The sequence below is a fragment of the Myxocyprinus asiaticus genome, chromosome 6 (genome assembly GCF_019703515.2).
Source record: "Myxocyprinus asiaticus isolate MX2 ecotype Aquarium Trade chromosome 6, UBuf_Myxa_2, whole genome shotgun sequence".
NCBI classification, from domain to species: domain Eukaryota; kingdom Metazoa; phylum Chordata; class Actinopteri; order Cypriniformes; family Catostomidae; genus Myxocyprinus; species Myxocyprinus asiaticus.
The window spans coordinates 18,259,136-18,269,082 of NC_059349.1; the positions used below are offsets into that span (position 1 = coordinate 18,259,136).

Here is a 9,947-nt window from a genome sequence, read left to right on the forward strand (position 1 = left end):
TTTTCCCTCTTTTTCCCCCATACAGCATCTTTCCCTTTTTATGCTTGAATAACTTCATATAATCATCTTTTAAAATAAAGTACATGGTGTTTTTTGTGTCTCGAAGGTACAGTTTTTCATCTTGCACATTTGTTCCCTTCCCCCATTGCTTACAACCCCTCCCAATACAACACTTTCTTCAAAAGCAAATACTATGCAAGAAGGCGGTCCAACGTATAGACTTAATGGATGGTTTCAGAGTTGAGGGAAGGTTGAATGCTAAAAGAAGTTTCAAGACTTCAAATGTTTGTTGATTACTTTCTATATAGATTTGCTACAGAAAGACATCAGACAGCTTTATTAGCATAAGCCTAAAACATTAAGGAAGTATAAATAGTAAATTCCCCAAACAACTTGAGAGTCTATCTTTACCAAATCATCACCAAATTCAACAATATGGTTTTAATCAAGAGAACACTTAAGTGTCTTGAGATCATTCATAAATTCTTTAGAATAAGTACGAATAGATTGGCCGAGCAATGTATGAAAACTACTTGAGTTGGTATAGAAAAAAGGAGCGAAGTTGCTTCAAGCCTCTTTACCTTGGCAGTCCCTCCCCCTCCATGTTGTAACTTGAAACCCTTGAATGGTTGCTGCAGAAGCATGGGAGTGTCCTGCTGATCTTTCCATTAAATATTCATCATATAATTGAGAGTTGAGGTTCATTATCACAGCACGGCTAAAATATTGGTAATATTTAGTGGTTGAATGATGTGTTGTTTACAACTCATAAAAGTCATTACGATTATGAACAAACTGAGAACTGATTTTGAGTATCAAACGTTGCTCAGATAAGTATTAATTCTGGGGAAACTCATCCTTCAGGTAAGATGTCGATCTGTATTACAAAAATATAAGTTGATACAAGATTGCTCACCTAATTAGACCAATGGGTTTTAATGACACAACTAAATACGCCCAGTTTAATTGTAAAGTAAGTCGTCATAAGGAAAGTCCTCCATATTGCCATAAAATCCCACTGGAGAAGAACCCTGAGAGACTCCGTTAATCAGTCCTGACTCAGTGTGTCAAAGCTTAGACACTCTCAGTGCTCACCATCTGTGCCAGACACACAGTCATTAGTGGGAGTTGACCTGATGAACACACAGGGGTCTTTTTAATCCCAAACAGAAGAGAAGTAAGATGCCAGAGACCTTGACAGATCCAGTCACATGTAATAAGAGTCTTTTATCTTCCCACTGAAAGAAACATAAAGCTGACATGATTATTAAAGGAATAGTTCACCCAAAAATGAAAATTTACTGATAATTTACTCACCCTCAGGCCATCCAAGATGTATCTGAGTTTCTTTCTTCATCAAAACAGAATTGAAGACTTTTAGGATTTCATTTCAGGCCTCCTCCTCTAAACAATGCAAGTGAATGTTTTTGACAGTGCCTCACCCATCAAAGTTTAAGGAGTGGGTAGATGACATGAAGCTATGACGTTAGTTACGTTGATCAATTGAAGATATTACAGCCAATAACTGTACAAGTTGAGACTGAACTCCTTGTTACTCCAATTAACACTTAAAATCGTTGTTGTTTTCCATCTGGATCACTCGTTTCGGCAGTTTTTTACATTGTTTCTTATGGAGACCAGAGCCAGAAATTAGTTCAGCAGCAATCTGTGTCATCATTGCAGCGCTCAGTGGTTGGAAAAAGGAAAACTGTGGATAAAATTGAATGAGAGAAATCCAGGGCAGATACTGAAGGGAGCAGGTCCCCCAATATTTAAAACAGTGGTCAATCAATATAGGTTTTTAATGATAGATTCTTATCTTTAATAATGAATAATAATGAATAATTAATATTTGATTACATCTTGATTATGTTCAATATGGAGCATGTGGGAATCAGGCTGATCTCACAGTGAAATTGGAAACAGTACGTTGATGGGTCTATGCTTACCGAGATTCAGAACACTGCCCCCAGTGGTCATAGCGTTAAGTGTTGTTGGGTTTATGGGCACACGTGAGCTCCATTTTCCGGGTGCAAGGTGGGGTGCCAAAAGCATTTTTTTTTTTTTTAGCTATAAAGGATGAAATACATTAAAGAGGAATGCATATTTTATAAACTGTACCCAACCCAAACCTAACCATCAGGGGAGAAAAATCTTAATGTTAGAGGGAAAAATGCAACATCCGAATCGCGCTCTTCACTGATTATGCTAACATGATTACTTCCTGGTTTTATCTCATGATCCGAACCTGGGAGTCCCACACTGCTGACGCAACGCACTTGGTACAGCAACAAGGGAAGGTAAACACACTTAAGCCGATGCAAAAATGTTTGATGGGAGACGTTGCTTGTCAGTTTGTCAGCATAATGTGGCCAATCCTAGGGTACTGGAACTTCCGGAAACAAGATGCCGACTCCCGGTGTGATCATGTTGTAGGAATAGAAGTCCCTGCTTACAGTTAAAAGAGCCAATCGTCTTAGTGATAGAGGAATTACAGTGCTCATTATGCCATCTGTAATAATGGAAGTCCCAAAAGAGCCAATTATTTTTTCAATTATTTCAAGAAATGTATGATACCAATGCTGTCAGATTTTATTGCTGAATAAAAATATGTTTTTGAAACATAATCTTGACAAACAGTTTGGGAGATTTTGTTCTCTTCACATTCAAGTAAATAGGAGCTGTACTTATTGCAAAATGGTCACCGACTTAACTGATTTACCTCAAACAGGACTTTGATTTTGTTCAACAGGGGCCAGTGGCACCAGCTATATGTAAGTTACAACTTTACTTTATTTGTGGCATAAATGGGCACTAAGTCACAATTTATGCACTACTAAATATTTGAGTGTTGCACCACTAAACTTAGGTAGAACGTAACCCTATGTATAAACTAAATATTTATGGCAGCCTATGACCAGGAGTAACGGTTGGAATAAAAAAGCAGAATGATATTTAAAGACATCAATGAACTCATGTTTTACATGACAGACTTCAATCCTTTAGACACATATAATGATGTTGACATTTACACTCATGTATATTTACAAGAGAGAACATTATGTAAAAAACTTCTTAGCATCTCTTCAGCATGAAACCGATCTAGTGGGGCACTTTTCGTGGTGCGTCGCCCGGTGTCAAGGTTCAACACATACAAAATATATAGGATATTAATGTGAATAAATGTAAATTTTTTCCAGCCTGTTGTATTAGTATTTATTTATTTCCCTTTATTAATTTTAGATACAGTTCCTGAATAATATTATTTACATTGGCTGAATATACTATTTATTAAATCTATAATTTATAATGGATCATATTTAAATGAGTATAGAATTTAAAACAGCTGACAGTTATGTGAGAAAACAAGGTTTGAACATCAACCGTAACAAGATAAAAACTGAAATGCACGGCATTTTAACACTTTGGTGTTCAAATTTGAAGGCTGTTTATTGGATCAATTCAGGTAAATGTCATAGTATGCGACTACGCATCACTTTATGGAGAGTTTACGACCTACTAGTTAAGTCTTGCCTTAAGAACAGGAGGTGCAACCAAATTAAGCACTGACTTTGTTACAAATTGACTAGTAATTACTAAGCCCTTAGTGTGAATTTCCCAACTTAAGAAAGACCTTACGCACAGCTGGTGCAACTCTACCCAGGAGAACTTGTTTTTTTAGCTAAATTGACCTAGATGGAAAATCAGAAAAAAATAGTACCATTAGCATTGATGTTGAGCTTTGAAAGTTTTTTTTTTTTTTTTTACAAGGAAGATATAACAAGCAGACTGATGTAGCAGAGCCATTTGGCTAATTACAGAATTGAACAACAGCTTCTATCAAGTGTTACAAACAGAGGTCAGCCATGTGCTCTGAGTCTGCTACGTGCAGACGCTGCACCTGTGGGAACTGACATGGAGGGACTAAGGGCCGGTTTTCTGACATACAATGAAAGAGGAAGCTGCCACTACTGCTTTGGTTAAAAATGATAAAACCTGCAAGCTCTTTCCCTCAAAGTTAGAGCTCTTTGAGGTCCCATTCAGAGCTGGCTAGTTGAGAGATAATTCCCACTGAACAAAGATTACATAAATAATCTTCAACGGCTTTCCAGTAGTCTTTTGCAGAGATATTTGTAGTTCTTGTATTAGCTAGAGGACCAAAATATTCCTTAATAAGCATGTAGTGTAACCTTCAATCATTATTCATGAGCAGATAATTTCAGTTATAAAAACTAAATGAAGTAATTTTGTCACAAACTAAGTTTTTCAGTCCAGAATTAGAGCTAACACCTTATTTTATTTTCACAAAACTTCAGGCATTGAAACTATATAACCATAACATATTACATTTATCAATGAAGTGTGAGAATTGGTGCTGCACACAAAGAGGAATGATTCGAATTTAATACCTACTTGTGAACCAGAGGTTAACACACTTCCAATATTCCACTTAGCATTCCTGTTCTTCTAGCATGAAACACAGACGTGAGTGTTCCCTCAGGTGTCAGAAGGCAAAAACAGAATCCCTATTTGGAGAAAAACATTGCACCCTTTACTAAACTTGACTCTATGGATATGCAGTTACACACTTTTAAAGGGAGGGGGTGTCTGGAGAGGGTGTACAGAGAATTTAGATTTAAGAGCACCAAAGCCAGGACAAATCTATATATAATTTTGCATACAGTATGACCTAAACTATAGAAATTTGAGGAAAAAGCAAGACGTAAAAGAAGCAATATTAACCAAACTAGGGCAAGCTTTCCAAATCCCTTTTGACACCATAATGAGGGTGCCATAAAAAAGAAACAGGTTAATTAATTCCACACAGTAAATTAATGCGGAAGCCTTCTCTGACAACGGATGGCACCAATTCATCAATTCATCTCCAGGGGAGCGAATTCAACCTGGAAACAAGAGGCCTGTAGCTTATGTTCTTTTACAATCAGCCTGAAAAAAATTACCTGAATGTGATGCCATTTTCGCAAAGTGACATTACGTACATGCGTAGGTGTAATTTACAGGTGGGAGAGGGGGGGACATGTCCCTACCAATTTTTGCCTTAGCAAATTTTGTCCCCACAATTTTTGGAAATATCTTTTGTCAGGTAAGTGTCTAATTCAGAAGAAACATCTCCAGTTCTTGAGCAGGAGTTTCCATTTCGTTCATATGTGTTAAAGTAAGTGGCAATCCAATGGTCATGTTTGTTATTTTTGTTTTCTCTCCCCTTTTTCTCCCCCAATTTGGAATGCCCAATTCCCACTGCGCTCTAAGTCCTCGTGGTGGCATAGTGACTCGCCTCAATCCGGGTGGCGGAGGACGAATCTCAGTTGCCTCCGCGTCTGAGACCGTCAATCTGTGCATCTTATTGCGTGACTTGTTGAACATGTTACTGCGGATATATAGCACGTGAGGAGGCTTCACGCCATTCTCCCTGGCCTCCACGCACAACTCACCACGCGCCCCACCGAGAGCAAACCACATTATAGCGACCATGAGGAGGTTACCCCATGTGACTCTACCCTCCCTAGCAACCAGGCCAATTTGGTTGCTTAGGAGACCTGGCTGGAGTCACACAGCATGCCCTGGATTCGAACGCATGCTCTCGTGCCGCAGCTCGCGCAATTTGATTGCATTTGAATAAGCTTGTAAATGTAGTTGGTTATGTAATACGAATGTAAAAATGTATCACCTTAAAAGTCATGTGCTTTAGTAAAAATGTTTTGTAAAAGTAAAAATGTCATAATATAGCATAAAAAGATGAGTGATTATTAACTGATAATCTTCCGTTTGACTCACGATTTGTGTGAAAGCGAATAAAAGTCAATGTTATTGTAGCCCCTCTAGTGCTTATTTCATCAGGAAACTGCCACGATATGTAAAATGAACCACATAAAAAATAAGTTTGCAAAAACATAGGCATAGTAACGTGATTCTACAATATCAGGTTGTTTACAATACATTTTACATGCATGTATTTGGCAGATGCTTTTATCCAAAAGCAGATATTTTATGTGTGTTCTCTGGGCATTAAACCCACGACCTTGGCATTGCTCTACCATTTGAGCTACAGGAACTACTACCACTATAATAAAGGCTAGTAAGTTTCTTTCTTCCAATAAAGCCTGAATCTTCATTTTCTTACTAAAACGTTAATATGTTAATCGAATCTATCCCAACTGTGAGTCACATGCAAAGCTTTAACCCTTAATTCATTTCCCTAGGTTTGCTATTATGATTGCATTCTTAACAAATAGAATGGACTAGGATGAAAATGACTGAATGCTGTAGGCCATGACAACAATGTTGGACTTTTCTCAATGCTACAAAAAAGGCTTCTAGTATGAAATGCAGTGTTCATACAGTGCAAATGACTAAGCAAATGCATCAGTGTGCATTTCTGTAGATCGGTGGTGCAGATTCTGAGGCAGCAGACATGCACTAACTGCAGTGCATCATGACTCTGAAGTGGGATGTAGGTCACACATCTAGCATGAGCGCACAATTCTTGAGCAGCAGCAGCGATGATACTCAATAAATATCTGCAGTGCTACATGGCACTGTGGGAAAACAACACGATCTCAGGATGTGCTACTGAGCTCCAGAAATAGCTGCAAAGCCGCTATTAAGTACACCGTGCTGTAGGTAAGGGAGATCAAGTCTACTGTCCTGGCGGATCGCCATGGTGACTGGCCCAGATCTCTCGTCCCAGCATGAGGTCAACGTTTCCATGGAGATAGACCAGCTGATAATCTGCTCTTGTTAATGCATGGCCAGGGAGGGGAGGGGCGAGAGAGGAAACAGGAAAGGGAAGGGTGGGAGGCGACAGAAGTCTCCTCTTCGTGCATTTGCATATTAGTGGGTTCACCGCAGCACGTTCTGTAGATCAAACCAAAACCGGTTTAGGATTAACCCTGCATTTGTGCCCAAAGCGAGGTCAGAGGAGCAGAGGCGCTGGATATTCAAGCTCTCAAACGTTACAATAACACAGGTATCTTCGACAACCTATATGATAAACAGGCAGGCACCCTCGCATTTAGGTTTTTACGCGTTCAAAAAAATAAAAAAATAAAGAAAAAATAAAATACCAATCTACGCTATAAACTGGGAGGTAAAGAAAGGGGAGTGGCCCTGTGCGCCACTTCAATGGCTCCGCCCCCTCTTTATTATACCCCTCCTGAATATTACCATGGGGATAATATATGAAGCCCTCTTCAAACCAGCCCCTCCTGACAAGCTGTCGCTCTAATCCATTGAGGCTTTCAGAGTCACTAGAGACCCTATTTCAGAGGATCACGTTGAAACATGAAAACATGAAAGCCTCTAGCTACCGCTCTTTCTCAACATTAAGACTCATCTTTATCTCCTTGGTTCCAGAATTCCACGTAAAGGACATTTTGGACAAGGAACTACTGGCTTCGTATTTGGCGCCACCCACTGACTAAATATCCTCTTTACTAAAAGCAAGTCTTTTCACAGTAAGCTTGTGTCTATTACTCTGAATCCTTATTATAGGCTTCTCTTTAATCTTAACTCAGTGTATTTACAACCTAAGAACATAAAAGTCCCAAACTTGAGACAATTAAGACTAAGCAAACTATTGTAGGGTCCAAAAGTATGAGACAACGAAAATCGAGTTTTCTTTTTTTATTTTCCAACCTGGAAATAAACGTTTTAGAAAAACGTCTTAGGATTTTGAAAAACTTAATTGAACAAATGTTTAAGATTCTGCACTATTTTTAGGTCACTAATCAAATGCAGGCAAAATTGTGTCAATGACCACGTTAACTCCATTGTATTAAAAGGCAGATTTCCTTTTCGACACTGAGGCTCACAAGATGCTCTTTGAAACATTTTCAAATCATGCTGGAATACACGGAACAGAGGTTTTGTACAAACTTGTGGAGCCCATGCTAGCTTGAGTGCATGCTGTCATTAATGCAAAAAGGGGGACAGACCAAATACTAAGAAATTCAATAATTCATGTGCAGTTTTCAATTCAACTTTAAGCAATATTTTATTCAATTAGATAAATGCAAAACAGAAATGTCACCAGAGGTCTCAGACTTTTGGATCTTACTGTATGTGGATCTCAATTCTAAATAAGGGAATATCAGGCTACAAAAGTATTCCCCATAAGTTATCTAGAAAACACATTATTTATTCAAACCTCTGCCAGTACTATAGTGTATGTCAAACACATTCTAAAGAGTGTAATCAACAGCTGGAAACACGTGAAGAGAAAGAAACTGTAAAAAATGAAAAAAAAAAAAAAAAAAAAAAAAAAAAAAAAGGAAAATAAATCAGAGACCATGTTCTGTAAACAACCAATACAACTATAGCCCAAAATTTCAAGTTTTAAACAATGAAAAACAGCAGGATTCACAACTCCCAAGTTTTTTTTTTTGGGGACTGTTTGCAATGGCATACTACTACATGCTGTTTTAGCATGTATACCAGTGGCGTAACTACTGGCAGGTTCGGGTGGGCTTGTATAGTATAGACATATAGTATATACAGGTGCATCTCAATAAATTAGAATGTCGTGGAAAAGTTCATTTATTTCAGTAATTCAACTCAAATTGTGAAACTCGTGTATTAAATAAATTCAATGCACACAGACTGAAGTAGTTTAAGTCTTTGGTTCTTTTAATTGTGATGATTTTGGCTCACATTTAACAAAAACCCACCAATTCACTATCTCAAAAAATTAGAATATTTTGACATGCCAATCAGCTAATCAACTCAAAACACCTGCAAAGGTTTCCTGAGCCTTCAAAATGGTCTCTCAGTTTGGTTCACTAGGCTACACAATCATGGGGAAGACTGCTGATCTGACAGTTGTCCAGAAGACAATCATTGACACCCTTCACAAGGAGGGTAAGCCACAAACATTCATTGCCAAAGAAGCTGGCTGTTCACAGAGTGCTGTATCCAAGCATGTTAACAGAAAGTTGAGTGGAAGGAAAAAGTGTGGAAGAAAAAGATGCACAACCAACCGAGAGAACCGCAGCCTTATGAGGATTGTCAAGCAAAATCGATTCAAGAATTTGGGTGAACTTCACAAGGAATGGACTGAGGCTGGGGTCAAGGCATCAAGAGCCACCACACACAGATGTGTCAAGGAATTTGGCTACAGTTGTCGTATTCCTCTTGTTAAGCCACTCCTGAACCACAGACAATGTCAGAGGCGTCTTACCTGGGCTAAGGAGAAGAACTGGACTGTTGCCCAGTGGTCCAAAGTCCTCTTTTCAGATGAGAGCAAGTTTTGTATTTCATTTGGAAACCAAGGTCCTAGAGTCTGGAGAAGCTCATAGCCCAAGTTGCTTGAAGTCCAGTGTTAAGTTTCCACAGTCTGTGATGATTTGGGGTGCAATGTCATCTGCTGGTGTTGGTCCATTGTGTTTTCTGAAAACCAAAGTCACTGCACCCGTTTACCAAGAAATTTTGGAGCACTTCATGCTTCCTTCTGCTGACCAGCTTTTTAAAGATGCTGATTTCATTTTCCAGCAGGATTTGGCACCTGCCCACACTGCCAAAAGCACCAAAAGTTGGTTAAATGACCATGGTGTTGGTGTGCTTGACTGGCCAACAAACTCACCAGACCTGAACCCCATAGAGAATCTATGGGGTATTGTCAAGAGGAAAATGAGAAACAAGAGACCAAAAAATGCAAATGAGCTGAAGGCCACTGTCAAAGAAACCTGGGTTTCCATACCACCTCAGCAGTGCCACAAACTGATCACCTCCATGCCACGCCGAAGTAGGCAGTAATTAAAGCAAAAAGGAGCCCCTACCAAGTATTGAGTACATATACAGTAAATGAACATACTTTCCAGAAGGCCAACAATTCACTAAAAATGTTTTTTTTATTGGTCTTATGATGTATTCTAATTTTTTGAGATAGTGAATTGGTGGGTTTTTGTTAAATGTGAGCCAAAATCATCACA

The 9,947-nt window shown here is 38.7% G+C and overlaps 1 long non-coding RNA gene across 1 annotated transcript; it reads right to left on the reverse strand.

Moving 5' to 3' along the window:
- Positions 1-322: 322 nt before the first annotated feature.
- LOC127442041 (uncharacterized) lies at positions 323-6,554 on the reverse strand. The gene is made up of 4 exons (XR_007897424.1): positions 4,414-6,554; positions 1,950-2,070; positions 1,318-1,708; positions 323-1,238 (listed from the first exon to the last, which is right to left on the reverse strand). It is a non-coding gene; the product is annotated as an uncharacterized LOC127442041 (long non-coding RNA).
- Between the last annotated feature and the right edge of the window lie 3,393 nt (positions 6,555-9,947).